The sequence below is a fragment of the Stenella coeruleoalba genome (assembly GCF_951394435.1).
Source record: "Stenella coeruleoalba genome assembly, chromosome: 1".
NCBI classification, from domain to species: Eukaryota; Metazoa; Chordata; class Mammalia; order Artiodactyla; family Delphinidae; genus Stenella; species Stenella coeruleoalba.
In genome coordinates this window covers 103,925,241-103,943,013 of record NC_137169.1, presented here as the reverse complement: position 1 = coordinate 103,943,013, position 17,773 = coordinate 103,925,241, and the positions used below count along the sequence as shown (strand labels likewise).

The 17,773-nt window shown below is 39.8% G+C and overlaps 1 long non-coding RNA gene across 1 annotated transcript in view; it reads left to right on the top strand.

The window, feature by feature from the left end:
• Positions 1-17,486, top strand: part of LOC307197904 — an 85,367-nt gene extending 67,881 nt beyond the window's left edge. Inside the window, exons 3-4 of the long non-coding RNA XR_013831536.1 lie at positions 5,354-5,388; positions 16,332-17,486. This is a non-coding gene — a long non-coding RNA (uncharacterized lncRNA). The remainder of the gene's footprint in view (positions 1-5,353; positions 5,389-16,331) is intronic.
• Positions 17,487-17,773: the final 287 nt, after the last annotated feature.

Here is a 17,773-nt window from a genome sequence, read left to right as displayed (position 1 = left end):
TTTTATTGATCTTTGCTATTGTTTTCTTTGTTTCTATTTCATTTATTTCTGCTCTGAGTTTTATGATTTCTTTCCTTCTGCTAACTTTGGGTTTTGTTTGTTCTTCTTTCTCTAGTTCCTTTAGGTATAAAGTTAGATTGTTTACGTGGGATTTTTCTTGTTCCTTGAGGTAGGCTTGTATAGCTATAAACTTCCCTCTTAGAACTGCTTTTGCCACATCCCATAGGTTTTGGATCGTCGTGTTTTCATTGTCATTTGTTTCTAGGTATTTGTTGATTTCCTCTTTGATTTCTTCAGTGATCTCTTGGTTATTTAGTAACGTATTGTTTAGCCTCCTTATGTTTGTGTTTTTTACATTTTTTTTCCCTGTAATTCATTTCTAATCTCATAGCTTTGTGGTCAGAAAAGATGCTTGATATGATTTCAATTTTCTTAAATTTATGGAGGCTTGATTTGTGACCCAAGATGTGATCTATTCTGGAGAATGTTCCGTGCGCACTTGAGAAGAAAATGTTATCTGCTGTTTTTGGATGGAATGTCCTATAAATATCAATTAAATCTATCTGGTCTACTGTGCCATTTAAAGCTTTTGTTTCCTTATTTATTTTCATTTTGCATGATCTGTCCATTGGTGTAAGTGAGGTGTTAACGTCCCCCACTTTTATTGTGTTACTGTCAATTTCCTCTTTTATAGCTGTTAGCAGTTGCCTTATGTATTGAGATGCTCCTATGTTGGGTGCATATATATTTATAATTGTTATATCTTCTTGGATTGATCCATTGATCATTATATGGTGTCCTTCCTTGTCTCTTGTAACATTCTTTATTTTAAACTCTGTTTTATCTGGTATGAGTATAGCTACTCCAGCTTTCTTTTGGTTTCCATTGGCATGGAATATCTTTTTCCATCCCCTCACTCTCAGTCTGTATGTGTCCCTAGGTCTGAAGTGGGTCTCTTGTAGACAGCATATAGATGGGTTTTGTTTTTGTATCCATTCAGCAAGCCTGCACACTGAGTTTCGAGCAGGATAAATAACGATAAATCCACATCAAAACCCTCAAAATTCTATCAGAGATAAACAACAGGTTACTTACAAAGGAATGGCATCAGAGGGACAGCAGAATTCTCATCAACGGCAGCACATGTAAGTTTAAAGTGGAATAAGTATCTCAAAGGGGCTGAGAAAGAGTAAATTCACCAAGAATTCTATAAGCAGCTGAAACATCCTTAAAGAATGAGCAGAATAATGACATTTTCAGACATAAAAAGACTGCAGTTATTATTCCCAGATCTGTGCTAAGAGAATTATAAAAGGATATACTTTAACAAAATGAAAATTTAATGTGGAAAGAAAGAATAGAAAAAATAAAATGTACAAGTAAGCAAGAAATAGCTAACCATGCTGTTAAGTCTAAATATTTGGTATCTGTTCTCAAAATTATAATGACCAATGGTGATTAGGTTCAAATCAATTTGGCATTAAAATTCTAGGCAGTAATAATATGAGTTAAACTGTCCTAAAGTTCTTCTGTTGTTTAAAAACACACATAAAGATATTGGTTAACTTTAATTATGCATGTTTAAAAATGTAAAGGCATGAATATACTATGTATATATATCCAGTATATTGTTGCTAGACATTTAGGTTGTTTCCAGTTTGGGGATGTTATGAATGATATTACTATGAATATTCTTGTGCATCTATTTGGATGCACATGGGATACTGTATGGCAGTGGAAATGAATGAAATACATTTCACATCGTAGATTAATCCCACAAGAAAGAATATATACTCTATTATCTCATTTTTTAAAAAGTGCTAAAACTATCAAAACTAACTTACTGGTTTTTTGGAAGTTACAGGTGGTTACCTTTGAGCAGGAAGGAAGGGGTAGTGCCTTGGAGGGGCACCCAGGACTTCTGGGGCATAAGGAATATTCTATTTCTTGATGATAGTTACTTGACTATTACATGGCTGTATTCATTTTATGATACTTCATTTCATTGTATAATTATGACATGCATTTTTCTGTATGTGTACTCTAGTTCAATAAAAAGTAGTTTATTTTTTAATATAAGTTTACCAACAAAATAATATAAATAAATTGTATAATTTTTCAACCCAGTAAAAGAGGAAAAGGAATAAAAAATGACTAAACAACAGAAAGCAGAGAGGAAGAAACAGGATATAAAAAAAATAGGATGGAAAAAAAGACAAAATACTATGGCAGAAATAGTTCAAATAGATCAAGAATCACAAAAATGTGAATGGAATTACACAGCCACTAAAAGACAAAAATTATGAAATTGATTTTAAGAAACTAAATATTATTTACAAGAAACATAGTTAAGATGCATAGAATGGTTCAAAATGAAAGCTGTTAATAAGATATATATTTGTTCTCTGTTGCTGCTGATGACAAATTACCACAAATTTAGTGGCTGAAAGGAAAACGACTTTATTATCTAACAGTTCTGTAGATTAAAAGTTCAACATGGGTCTTAGCTAAAATCAAGGCATAGACAGGGCTACATTCCTTTCTGGAGGCTCCTTGCATTTTCCAACTTCTAGAGGCTACCCACATTCCTTGGGTTATGACCCTCCCTCCCCATCGTCAAAGACAAGAACACTGGTTGAGTCCTTCTCTCATCCTATCATTCTGACTTGACTTCTGTCATTACATCTCTTTCTCTGACTCTCTTCCTTGGCCTCCCACTTCTACATTTAAGGATCATTGTGATTACATTACCCAGTATACTCTCACTATTTTAAGGTCATTTAATTAGCAGTCTTAATTCCATCTGCTACCTTAATTTCTCTTTGACTTGTAGTATGACATATTCACAGGTTTCAGGGATTAGGACAGGGACATCTCTGGGAGATTGTTTTTCCTACCACAGATATATTTGGCTGATAGTCACCAAAGAAAGCTGGTATAGTGATAGTTATTACTATCTGGCATAATAGTATGTAAGTCAAAATATATTTTTAGGGAAAAGGGAGAAACTGCATTATGATAAAATCTACCAAAAAGGTATACAATGTGATTGGTCCAATAAGAATTAAACCCAGGACTTGGACTCAAGTTCTGTGTCTGCTGGTCCAGTGTTCCTACTAACAAAAATCTCTAAAGAACACAGACCAAGACAAGGTTGTACTTGAAGCCCACTTGAGGCAAGTACTGGTAAATTTCTTGCCCCAAATGCAAATAATAATTACGACTTAGACCACGGGGCTGTTGTAAGAAATACCTTAGGATTGAGGCACACACACTGCAGCTATCATATAAATGTTAAATAAAAATAATATTTCCTGTATCCTCACTAGGGTTGGGCAAATCCAGATGTATATTGTACTTTTCACATATTTCAAAATATTTTCAAATCTTTTGGTTTGGGTTCAATAAAAACCTCAAGTACATTTTGCCAAGTGCTTTTTCCATTAATTATTCAATCCATTTGTATTTCAAGGGAAATTCAGTCCACATGTTTCTAATTCATTTAGCACTAACTCATCAAAATATTGTTTCTCTCAGTGCCGTTTTCTGTCCAAAAGGCTTTTCAAGCCCTCTCCTCCTTTTCTTTATTTCTGAGAAACAAAAAGATATAGTTTTCCAAGGGCAAATCGTAGTAAACTACCAAAAGATTTACTAAACATTGCAGCTAGAATTCTTTGAATTTCAGAGTCCTCTGTCAATCTACCCTGGTCTGTGTCACCTCTCTCAGCTATTCCCTGGTTTCCATGCCTTTTTCTCTCCTTTGATCAGGTTCTTCTTTGTTCGTATTGACCCACCACAGATTTCAGGTTATCTATCACTGAAGTCCATAGGCCTCCAGACACCTTAATCCTCTTGGTGAACCCCTCCCTTTTAATGAAAACCTTCCAAGGCTGGGGCCAGTGAAATTATGGATTCATACTGCCTTCCAAAATATCCTCATGGGATCTGTGGCAAACCTTAAAAAGATACATTTTAAAAATCTGATCTTTTTGAGCGCATACTTTGTGTGTATGTCTGTGTGATATCTTATGGGCATACTTTGTGTGTGTGTATGTCTCTGTGATATCTTATGTGCGATTAATGTTGTCTTAACTCAACAGTGCCTAAAGGGTGAGGAACTTGATACTATGTTCATTGTGAGTGCTCCAAAAACATCAAGAGCTCTGCTTAAGAGTGAGTTCCCACATTGCTTGTGGAGCCTTCTTACCAAAGAGGTTTAACCTGGATCTAATCATAAGGAGATTGTGGAGCATTCTACAAGACAACTTCTCTGGACTCTTCAAATATGTGAATGTTATGAAAGACAAATAAAAGCTATCAGGAAATTCTTCTAGATTAAAGGAAATTAAAGAGACAGTACAACTAAATGCAGTATGTTACAGTTGATTGAATTCTAGAATTGAGAAAGATATCTATAGGGACATTCTGAGACAGTTACAGAAATTTCATTATGTTACATTTCTTGGGTGTGATGTGGTTATAAAGAAGTGTTCATATTCATATGTTTATACACACATTTGTGTATATATGGGGAGAGTAGTTATAGCAAAATGTTTTCCTTGGTAAATCCATATACACGTACCCACACATATATACACCCACAACTATACATAAACACACCCAGATAACCCCACGCAGAGGAAATGTGAAGGAGACTCCTCTCTACAAAGTTGTCCATCTCAAACCAAAAGTTCTTTTTTAAAAAAATGCTCCTTTTTAAAAAAATGAAGTAGAGTTGATTTATAATATTGTGTTAGTTACAGGTATACAACAGAGTGATTCAGTTATATATATATTTTCAGATCCTTCTCCATTATAGGTTATTACAAGATATTTAATATAGTTCCTTGTGCTATACAGTAAATCTTCGTTGTTTATCTGTCTTCTATATAGTAGTGTGTATCTGTTAATCCCATATTCCTAACCATAAGTTTGTTTTCTATGTCTATGAGTCTGTTTCTGTTTTGTAAATAAATTCATTTGTATTATATGAGTCCACATATAAGTGATATCATATAGTATTTCTCTTTTTTCCATCTGACCTACTTCACTTAGTATGATATTCTCTAGGTTCATCCATGTTGCTGCAGATGGCATTATTTCATTCTTTTTATGGCTGAGTAATATTCCATGGTGCACGTATGTGTGTGTATGTGTGTGTATGTATGTGTATATATATATGTATATATATACACATACACACACACATATATATACACACACTACATCTTTATCCATTCATCTGTCGGTGGACATATTTAGGTTGCTTCCATGTCTTGGCTATTGTAAATAGTGCTGCTATGAACATTGGGGTGCATGTACCTTTTCTAATTAGAGCTTTCATCTTTTCCAGATATATGCCCAGGAGTAGGATTGCTGGATCATATGGTAACTATTTTTAGTTTTTTAAGGAACCTCTATACTGTTTTCCATAGTGGCTGTACCAGTTTACATTCCCACCAACAGTGTAGGAGGGTTCCCTTTTCTCCACACCCTCTCCAGCATTTATTATTTGTAGACTTTTTGATGATGGCTATTCCGACTGGTATGAGGTGATACCTCGTTGTGGTTTTAATTGGCATTACTCCAATAAATAGCAATGTTGAACATCTTTTTTCATGTGCGTATTGGCCATCTATTTGTCTTCTTTGGAGAAATGCCTATTTAGGTCATCTGCCCATTTTTTGATTGGGTTGTTTGTTTTTTTGATATTGAGTTGTATGAGCTGTTTGTATATTTTGGAAATTAACCCTTTGTCAGTCGCATCAGTTGTAAATATTTCCTTCCAGTCCATTGGTGTCTTTTCATTTTGTTTATGGTTTCCTTTGCTGTGCAAAAGCTTTTAAGTTTGAGTAGGTCCCATTAGTTTATTTTTGTTTGACCTTTTTTTTAAATATAAACATTTAGATCTTTGAGGTTGACTGTTTCACCACATTATGCCAAGTTTAATATGCATAAATGTTATTGATAATTTTACAAATGCATATTCTTGCTGTGTGTACAGCAGGAATTCTCAATGGTTAATGGAGTGATGGGCTTTCAAAAGACTAAGGATCACCTGAAAACATGTGTACATACATTTTTCCTGGTAGAGGATACATAATTTTGATCAGATGTATAAAGGAAACTTTAAGAGACTTTTAACTGCTTTAAGAAGTATCTAATTGAGTATTTTGTTTATTAAGAGAAACTTCAGACAAACCTCTAATTTGTCATTGCTGATAATGCCTGTGGCATTTTATACCATGAAATTCACAGTAGCTAGTAGAAGTTCGTCAGTAAAATTAAAGTCTCTTCACCAGCTACACACATTAAGTGTCAACATGCATAGAGACTGCTCTTTGAGAAGCTCAACACATTGGTAAGATATTGATATTTAAATAATCACTTTACAAGCTAGAAAAAGGAAAGAACGATAGTGGAAAGTTGAGTGGCCAAGCAGTGGCTGGGCTTGTACATTTTAAAGATTGCAGCACGCAGCCCCCCAGAGTATGAAAGGAGAACTGACTGTGCCTTCCAATTAGAACAGAATTAACCTCAGCAGTGTGACTTTTGTTTTGGAAGGGGATTTGGGACATCCCTGGTTTATGGGACAAAATTGTATGCCAGGTGGTCCTAGTTAGGTGAGAGACTTTATGTGAAAATAACCCTTCTTTGGCTTTATTCAACACAGTAAAACCACTAAGACGTTTTCCCATATGAAGTATTTCTGTAGGCACATTCAAAATGTTAATCCCCATTTTTATATGCACTTTTCATGACTCCTAAGAAGTTTACCAGGTTGCGAAATTTGCAAAAACTGGTCCCTCGACAAACTCATGGGATGCTTTTTACCATAACAGGTTTGTTTTGTTTTCATGTGAGTCCAAAGTACTTTCATAACATCTCTCACTATGGCATCACGAATAGGATCAAATATTGTTATCCTAACCTTACAAATGAAGGCAAGGGTCTCACAGTGACTTTTAAAGGCTCTCAAATTCTGAGTTATTACTATACCTTCGTTTGCCTGGGGTGAACAATCTAGAATTTTATCCACGCTGAAAATTCTTTGTAATACAAATTTCTATTAATGAAAGTAAATAATAAGTTTTATGCTACGAATACAAAATCATACAATACATATTATACATATAGATGTATATGTGAATATATCTGTGATACAATACTCGACCTTCAGTGCAGTCATCTGAGGTCCTGAGCATTTCTGAAGTGTCTGCAGAATCTTCACTGAAAGATAAAAGCCATGATCAGAAGAGCTTAACTTTCACAGAGCTTAGTGGAGTGAAAAAATTCAGACTGGATTTGAATTCTGACATCATCTTTATTATTTCTGTGACCTCGAGAAAAGTTATTTAGTCTCTCTGAGCTTTATCTGTTTCCTTACTGTGTTTTTATGAGGACTAAGGGAGACATCTTTTGATTGCTCTTACTCAATTAGATTATTCAATTAATCCTTTTCCCAGCATGCCTCAGAGTAGCATTCACCTACATCCTGGCCATTTAAACTAGAAATATATATTGATACTTTCTTTTCTATTTCAAATGCCAATATCTATACGAGTATATATGGGTATTTTAGGCACAGCCAAAAGAATGAAACTACAGCTTTTGTCCATGTCCTATACCACATTGGTAAAAGTGTCAGGAAACAGTACATATGATTAATGCTGCTGAAATAGGCAGGAAATTATTCAGGTGGATTCAATCAACTCAGCCAAACATCTAGGTAGCTTATTAAAATTTAGACGAAAGTCTGCAGGCACTTAATACATAACGATGACTCTAGGCCTAAATTAAGAGTGCTGCCCACCCCTATGCACACCAGCCCCTACAACTTACTGCCTAGAAGCAGCCACTCTTCTTACAGCTGAGTTATTGACGTGTTTTTCAGCATTTTTTCCCTCTCTGAAAGTAAGACACATGACCTTTCTAAGCCCTAACCCAAAGCCCTTACTGAGATGCTGTGACCTTGAGTTTGTCCTTGAGGTTGTCTCTTACCAAAGAAAAGCAATGTGAAATTGACATGCTGTGCTGCTGCACTCAGCTAGACCCTCAGACCTGTGAGCTCTTCCACACTGACCAGGATGTTGAAGAAAAAGAGTCACAACGTGGAATTAATGCAGCTGGAAAATGATAGTTTTCCAGACAAAGGATCCCGCATCTGGCTCACTGCAGTGAAACTACACCTTGCATATTTAAAGCAGTCATTTGAGATAACACAAGTTAAAGTGCTTTTTCAAAGTTAAACTTATTGTGGTTACCATTATTGCAGCAATAGGTATGGTCTCTTCCTTTCCCGCTCTATAGGATCACTTCACCTAGGTTTAGGAGAGGCAGGTCTCCTCTCCTGCCCAACCCCAGCCTGAAATTCCCTTAGTTACCACAAAGGGGTTCACTGCTTTTAAAATGAGTTCGGAAAGAAAGCTTAAAGTGGCAGTAAAACCTCTGTCTCAAGTCCCATTTCTGCGATTTACCTGCCATAGGGCCTCAATAACAATAATAAAACAACCTGTCTGTAGAAAGCACCTGCCATTCAAAGAGTAACAAATAAGTCTGTGGCAGAGAGGGCTTTTGAGAATTCCAGAGGACTGAAGATGTTAACTAGAAAATTAAATACAAGAATAATAGTAACACCAATAATGGACACACCCAGAGCAGATCTAATGACACAGCTACTGTGGATTCTGTGTAGCAACAGAGTCTGTGTGAGAAGGTAACCACAGCCTGGTGCTATGGGAAATGCAATAAGAGTTCTAGCCCCAGTTCTTGCATTTTTTATCAGCTAGGTGCTCTGAGGCAAGTTATTAGAACACCCTAGGACTCTATTCACACTAGTTCAGGGTTTCCCAGAGTGTGTTTCTTGGAGCATATTCTATAAGTTCTGCTCCCCTACCCCCACTTGTTCCCCTACCCCCACTTGCTCCCCTACCCCCACTTTGCTCCCCTACTCCCACTTACTTTGCTCCCCCACCATGACTTACTTTGCTCTGCTAGCCCCCTACTCCAACATACTTTGCTCCCCCACCCCCACTTACTTTGCTCCCCCACCCTCACTTACTTGGCTCTCCTAGCCCCATACTCCCACTTACATTGCTCCCCTACCCCACTTACTTTACTCTCCTAGCCACCTACCCCGACTTACTTTGCTCCCCCACCCCCACTTATTATGCTCCCCACCCTCACTTACTTTGCTCTGCTAGCCCCCTATTCCCACTTATTTTGCTCCCCCAACCGCACTAACTTTGCTCCACCACCCACACTTACTTTGCTCCCCCACCCCCACTTACTTTGCTCTCCTAGCCCCCTACTCCCACTTATTTTGCTTCCCAACCCCCACTTATTTTGATCTCCTAGCCCCCTACCCACACTTACTTAGCTCTCCTACCCCATACCCCCACTTACTTTGCTCCCCCACCCCCACTTTGCTTCCCCACCCCCACTTACTTTGCTCCCCGACACCCACTTACATTGCTCTCCTAGCCCCCTACCTCCACTTACTTTGCTCTCGTAGCCCCTTACCCCCATTTATTTGCTCACCCACCCCCATTTATTTTGCTCCACTACCCTCACTTACTTTGCTCTCCTAGCCCCCTACTCCCACTTACTTTGCCCCCCCCACCCCCACTTACTTTGCTCTCCTAGCCCCCTGCCCCCACTTACTATGCTCTCCTAGGGCCCTACCCCCTGTTAATTTGCTCTCCTAGCCTCCTTCTCCCACTTACTTTGCTCCCCCACCCCCACTTTCTTTGCTCCCCTAACCCCAATTACTTTGCTCTCCTAGCCCCCTACTGCCACTTACTTGGCTCTCCTATCCCCCTATTCCTACTTTCTTTCCTCCCCCACCCCCACTTACTTTCCTCCCCTACCCCACTTACTTTGCTACCCCACCACCACTTACTTTGATCCCCCACTCCACTTATTTTGCTCCCCCACCCCCACTTACTTTGCTTTCCTAGCCTCCTACTCCCACTTACTTTGCTCCCCTACTCCCACTTACTTTGCTCTCCTAACCGCCTACCCTCACTTAATTTGATCTCCCACCCCCACTTACTTTGCTCCCCTACCCTCACTTACTTTGCTCTCCTAGTCCCTACTCCCACTTACTTTACTCCCCTACCCCCACTTACTGTGCTCTCCTAGCCCCCTACCCCCACTTTGCTCTTTTAGCCCCCTACTCCCAATTACTTTGCTCTCCTACCTCAACTTACTTTGCTCTCCTATACCCCTACTCCCACTTACTTTGCTCCCCCACCACTACTTATTTTTCTCCCCTACCCTCACTTACTTTGCTACCCCACCCTACTTACTTTGCTCTCCTAGCCCCCTACTCCCACATACTTTACTCCACCACCCCCATTTACTTTGCTCCCCCACCCCTACTAAAGTTGGTTCACTACTCTCACTTACTTTGCTCTCCTAGCCCCCTACCTCCACTTAATTTGCTCTCCCATCCCCCTATTCCCACTTACTTAGCTCCCCCACCCTCACTTACTTTGCTCCCCCATCCCCAGTTAATTTACTCCCCGACCTCCACTTACTTTGCTCTCCTAGCCCTCTACTCCCACTTACTTTGCTCTCCTAACCACCTACCCTCACTTACTTTCTCTCCCACCCCTGCTTACTTTGCTCCCCTACCCTCACTTACTTTGCTCTCCTAGGCCCTACTCCCACTTACTTTGCTCCCCCACCCCCACTTACTGTGCTCCTAGCTCCCTACCCCCACTTACTTTGCTCCCCTACCCCCACTTACTTTGCTCCCCTAGTCCCCTACTTCAGCTTACTTTGCTCCCCCACCCCCACTTACTTTGCTCCACCACCCCCTTTCTTTGATCCCCCACCCCAACTTATTTGGCTCCCCCACCCCCACTTATTTTGCTCCGCTACCCTCACTTACTTTGCTCTCCTAGCCCCTACTCCCACTTACTTTTCTCCCCAACCCCCAACTTACTGTGCTCTCCTAGCCCCCTACCCCCCTTAACTTTGCTCCCCCACACCCACTTACTTTGCTCCCCCACTCCCACTTAATTTGCTCCCCCACCCCCACTTACTTTGCACCCCCACCCCCACTTACTTTGCTCTCCTAGCCCCCTACTCCCACTTACATTTCTCCCCCACCCCCACTTACTTTGCTCCCCCACCCCCTTACTTTGCTCCCCATCACCCACTTACTTTGCTCCCCCACCCCAAGTTAATTTGCTCCCCTACCCCAACTTTCTTTGCACCTCACCCCCTCTTACTTTGCTCTCCTAGGCCCTACTCCCACATACTTTGCTCCCCCACCCCCACTTACTTTGCTCCCACACCCCCTAACTTTGCTCCCCTACCCTCACTTACTTTGCTCTCCTCGCCCCTTACTCACACTTACTTTTCTCCCCTACCCCGACTTACTTTGCTCTCCTAGCCCCCTACCCCCACTTACTTTGCTCCCCTACCTCCACTTTGCTCTAGTACACTCACTCACTTTGCTCTCCTAGCTCCCTACTCCCATTTACTTTTCTCCCCTACCCCCACTTTGCTCTCCTAGCCCCCTACCCCCACTTACTTTGCTCCCCTACCTCCACTTTGCTCTAGTACACTCACTTACTTTGCTCTCCTAGCTCCCTACTCCCATTTACTTTTCTCCTCTACCCCCACTTTGCTCTCCTAGCCCCCTACTCCCACTTACTTTGCTCCCCCAGCCCCACTTTCTTTGCTTCCGCACCCCCACTTACTTTGCCCCCTATCCCCACTTACTTTACTCCCCCACCCCCACTTACATTGTTCTCTGACCCCCACTTACTTTGCTCCCCCACCCCCACTTACTTTGCTCCCACACCCCCACTTACTTTGCTCTCCTAGCCCCCTACTCCCACTTACTTTGCTCCCCTACCTCCACTTACTTTGCTCTCCTACCCCCGTACTCCCACTTACTTTGCTCTCCCACCCCTACTTACTTTGCTCTGCCACCCCTACTTACTTTGCTCCCACACCCCACTTACTTTGCTCCCCCACCCCCACTTACTTTGCTCTTTTACTCCCCCTTACTTTTCCCCTAACCCCCTAGTCCCACTTACTTTGCTCCCCTACCCCCTGTACTCCCACTTACTTTGGTCTCCTACCCTCACTTACTTTGCTCTCCTATCCCCACTTACTTTGCTCCCTCACCCCCACTTACTTTGCTCTCCTACCGCCACTTACTTTGCTCTCCTACCGCCACTTACTTTGCTCCCCTACCCCCACTTACTCTGCTCTCCTACCTGGGCTTACTTTGCTCTCCTACTACCCCTTACTTTGCTCCCCTACTCCCAGTTACTTTGCTCTCCTACCCCCACTTACTTTGCTCCCCCACCCCCACTTACTTTGCTCCCCCACCCCCACTTACTTTGCTCCCCTACCCCCACTTACTTTGCTCCCCTAACCCCACTTACTCCCACCTTCACAAAATGAGCAATCTGCAGTGAAATCCATTCAAAGACAGACTTTATTGAAGAAATTTACCTTGTAAACATCAAAGAGGGGTATTTATTGTTCAAGATTTTCTAAAATTATTTTCCCACCCTAGTATTTTCTGAACAGGAAAGTAAAAAGTAGTTAACCAGCAGCATACCAATATCTGAAGTGACGCTTTTTAAACTGGGTTTATTGTAGCATTATTGGGTTGCCAGATATACTGAAAGCAGAAAATGTGCAGTTTCAGCTGACTACATTAGTTATTTTCTCCTTGGTTAATAGCAAGTTCTATTTCTCCAAGCTGCCTTTTGGCTTCAGAGGTCTTCCTGAGTCATTCACCAATTGTCTGCGTTAAAAATAGGACCGTGTCATGTGGGCGGGATCACCAACAGCAACATGACCTTATTTAACATTACAGGCTTGCCTCAGAAGCTTCTTTCTCCTAGATTTCTTTGAATAGTCCACGAAGATCTAGATATTAATCCGGGTGGTACATATATGTCATTTTCAAGTAAGGCAGGAAAAGACCTTCCAAAAGAGAAAACAAGCAAACAAAAACAAAAAAACAAAAAATGTTTGAAAAACCTCTCCTGATACAAGTCCTATAGAAAATGGTGAGGAGAAGAAATAGGGTTGTCTGGGGAATTTTTTCATGTTAATTTGTTTTTTTGTTTTGTTTTGTTTTTAAACTTGAAGGAGTTTGTGCCATTGTTTCAAAAAATAGTGTGGTGGTCCCTGAGGGATGGAGGAAGGCGGCTTGTACTCCGCTGGCTTATCTAGATTCCTGCCTCAATTTTCCTACTGGCTCATTGGGTGACTGTGATCCAATCACCTACTTCAGTGTGTGTTTGTTAATATGTATATATTTTAATTTTAAAGTATGAAAGTACCACAAATAACCTGTAAATTTTAGGAAAGAGAAGAAAGAATAACTCATAATATCACCATATAAACACTGGCGGTACTTTTGTGCACAGGCCTCCAGTCTGTTATAAATATGCTTCTTATTTATGTAGTTGTAATTCTAAAGTATATAAAAAATTTTCATTTAACTTATTTCATTTATATTATAAGTTTTTCCCATGATGGGACCAAACTTCACATCAATTTTTAATGGCCATGTAAAATTTTATCAATTTATTTACTTTTCCTTTATTGCAGGACTTTCAGTTACTTCAAATTTATCAATTACTCTGCAATAAACATCTTTGTGCAGTTATCTTTTATTTTCAAATTTCAGATAATTTTTAAGATACATTCACAGGCATGAAATCACTGAGTCAAATGAAATGAACTATTTAGGGGTCTTGATATAAAATACTGAACTGCTCTTCAGAATGGTTGGGTCATTGTGATCTCATCACAGTGTTAATAGCCTTAGATCTTAACATTAAAAAAATGTTTTTACTATCTTAAAAGTATCTTTATTTTCATTTGCATTTCTTTAATTACCAATAAGGACATACTGACTTTAGAAATCAGACTGTAATCCTCTTACTGAAAAAAAATGCAGTTCTCTGATAATACCTGCTTTCTCCTTAACACTATTTTAATAATTTGCAAGTTGTTAGACTCAGTGCTCTAACCCTCAGGTCAAAGTCAGGCCTCAAGTTACAGGGCAATCAATCAAGGAAAGTGCCACTCTAGGCTTCCAGCCCTGCCCCCTGCCAGAACAGAAGCAGAAATTGCTCTTTTCAGAGATTGCCCTGAGATCCCAGCTAGGCATTATGCAGCTCATGTTGAGCGTCTCTCTCTACCCTTGTTACAACACTTAAGTTCTACGTGCTAAATATTCATGGGACACCTATTTGGGGCTAGATAATGTGATAGGTCCTATAGATTCAAAAATGAATGAGAAACAGGCTTGCTGAGCAAGTTTAAACCTAGCACAGTGGTTCTGGAACCTGGCTGATCATAGAATCATCTGGGCAACTTTCAGAAAAAGAAGATTCCTGGATTCACCTCAGACCTACCAGATCAGAGGTTTCAGGCTTCTGTATTTCCAGTAAGCCACCTGAAGTAAGCCAGGCTCAGTTACCGTGGCCTAGAGTCTGCTTCTTGGTAATATTCTCAGGATGACAAAGTTATAAAGCAATAATATAAATAAGCAATTGTCTGTGGGGAGATATGTGAAGTGAAGAAGGGGAATCCTAACCCTGGGGGAATGAGTGACCCCATCAGAACAAAGAGCAAACTGCACAGAGCCTATTAACTCTTACCTTCAAAAACAGCCCTTTCAAGCCAAAGGTGATATTTATTTTGCTGTAGTAAAAGGAGCCCTTTTGGCTGGATTATTAGAATTGCCTGCCTTTAATTTCTTCCCTCCCCCTACAATCCAGCCTCCATGTCACTAGAGTAGTCCCTTAAAACACAGACATGCTCCCCATTGTCAACCAAATAACGCCCCCACCTTCTTAACATGACAATCTAGGTCCTTTATCAGCTCTCCCAGACTACCTTTCTCTCTCACAGTGACGAAATCAGTTGGAATATTATTGGGTAAGTTTTCATTTCCAAACTGTGCACCCTACATTCCAGCCCCTCAGTTCAACTCTCAGTTTCTAAAGGTGCCCAGTGTGCCCTCATCACCTTGCACACCGCTGATAATGCGTCCTTGCCACCTGGAATGCCCCCTCCCCATATCTAGTCCAGCTCAAATCTTATCTCTCTCCAAAGTCAAGTACCTCTATACAATACCCCCTTTAATTTTACCTGCCACTGTTAGCTATCATTTATTGAGTATTTGCTCTGTGCTATGTACTCTACTAGAAGTTTACACATACAGTTTCACAAATATACCATAAGTTAGGTATGCCCATTTGTCAGATAAGGCAAATAAAGCTCAGAAAAATTAAATACAGTATGTAAGTTAGGTAATAAGGGACAGAGCATGGAACCAAAACCAAATCTAACAAGAAAGCCTAAAGTATAATATTTCCTCTTTGACACCTCAACCCCCTCAGACCTCCCATTGCTTGTTATTTCTTTGAGAATCATCACTTTTTGCCTGTGTTACAGCTAATTCTAAATGACTTGGGCTCTGTCTCTGGGGAGCAGTTTCTCAAGGGTAGGGATCCTAACAGGTGATTAGTGCTTAGTATTCCCTAGAATGCTTAAATTGTGTATTTCAGTAAATTCTTGGTCAATGTGTATAAAAACCAAATGAAAATAGTTGTAGTCTCACTGATGAATTTTTGCTATGAAATAGACTAATTTTCTGTAGAATCTCATTATTGTATATCTAGTTGTTAGACTGACTCAGACATTCTAGATATATTTGCCCTTAAAATATACGAAGCCAGAGGGCAAAGTTTGACACCAGGCAGCTCGCAAGCGGTTGTTAGTCTTATCCCTTAACGTTATAAACTCACAGGATTAGCACTTAAAATGTCATGCATTTAAAGCACTTTAATACTTTTTAAAAAGAGGCCTTGGCTATGATACCACATATGTTATGGTTAATAAATAGGAAAATAACTATGTAAATATTCACATGTGAATATTATCTGCTATGAACACTGGAATGAAACTTAATAAAATAAATCATGTTCTCTCTCCTAAATTAAGGACCCATATGTCACCCTCTGTATGTCAAATGTGCCTTGAAGGTGCAAGAAGATAGAATCCCAGGACATTTCAGAGTCATCTCATTCTCAGAGTGGCCCTTTATTCTGTATTCTCCATAGTGTAATGCTTTCCAATGCTTTAAAATTTTGTGTCGTGTGTTTCTGAACCATAAACATTACTTTACTTGTGTAAGAAAATGACTAAGAGGGTCTGTTTTTTAAAAATCCAGTTCTCAGAGTCAGAGAAAATTCCATCATTTCTTATGAAGGGAATACTGTTGGGGCCAAGAAGGGGTTAACCCTGAGTCATTCTCCTCCAACCTCTTCTCTCAGCCTTACAGATACCATACAGCTGTTGAAAAGTGTCTGTCAACAAAACTATTACTGTCTTTCCTGGGATCAACACTATATCCTGGACCCTCAAGGTCAGCAGAGCTGCCTTCAGAGCGAAGAGAGGCGACAAGCAGAAAGCTTGCAAAACCAGTGAAATCCCAGGCGACACTGGCAGGTGGAGGACTTTCCCCAACTGCTGCGAATTCTAGAGGGAAAGGTAGGGCTCAAAGTGTAGAGGCTGTCCAACAAGGTAAAGACATATTTCCACCCTGAAACCTTTTCTGGAACAGCCTTAAGTCTTTCATCTCCCTTTCTCCCTTCTCGCCCCACCTCATGCTTCCATTCACCGTCAGGAAAAAGAGTTGTTGCAAGGAGCAAATGACTAGGCATAATATAATTAAAATATTGGCTAATGGTTAAAAAGCAGCTACTATATATCTGCTGCTATGTTAGGCCCTTTCTGTATATCACCTTCATGAAAAAGACAAAAATACCCGGCAAGGTAGAATCTGCCATTTTACAGGTGAGGAATCAAGTTAGGAGAGGTTAAGTAACTCACTTAAAGTTGTTGAACTAGTAGATGGTGGAGTCAGAGTTTGAACCAAATTTGAACTTTAAGTCTGTGCATTTAATGAACCAGTGTGCTTCCTGCCTTCCTTTAATTCTCTTCCACTGAAGGAGGAGAGACTGTCCTAGAGAGGATCTAACACAGGCAACCCCAGTCTCCCGGGACTTCTCATGTGACAGATTTATATTGCCAGAAAGTCATCATCAAGAGTCATGGTATGACTGCTGGTGGAGTATAAATTATACAATCTTTCTGAAAGGCAGTCTCTCGATAGTCACCGAAATCCTGAAAAATGTGACACACTCTGACTTCACAGTTTAAATTAAATAAATAAGCATATTCACAAAAATGTTGGCAGAGGTATTCATTGATGCTATCTACAATATCAGAAATTAGGGGAAAAAACCCTTCTGGTAAAAATCAGAATCTTGGTTAAATTATGAAATACATTGGAATACTATAGATCCATTAAAAACAAAATTATGGAATAAATAGATTGACATGGAAATACATTCATGATTAAAATATTTACAAATAGCATTTAAATATGATTCTATTTAAATGCATATATGTATATTATATATTTATATTAAAATTATATACCAAGCTAATAGCAAAAACTGGCTGGGTGTAGAATTTATGACTATAGAATCATAAAATCTTGTGGTTGGAAGGACTCTTAGAAGTGTTTTATTCCAGAAGTGCCTATCCCAACATGCCTGACAGATAATACCCAGCATCTGATCCTGGGCTTCTACTGTCAGGGAGCTCATTAACACCTCCTTTACCCAATTTCAGTGAATCTTTGTACAGCATGTGTAGTTTAAAAACTCTTCTGTCTGCACAGCACAGACCTATGTCAACTTGCTTTAGT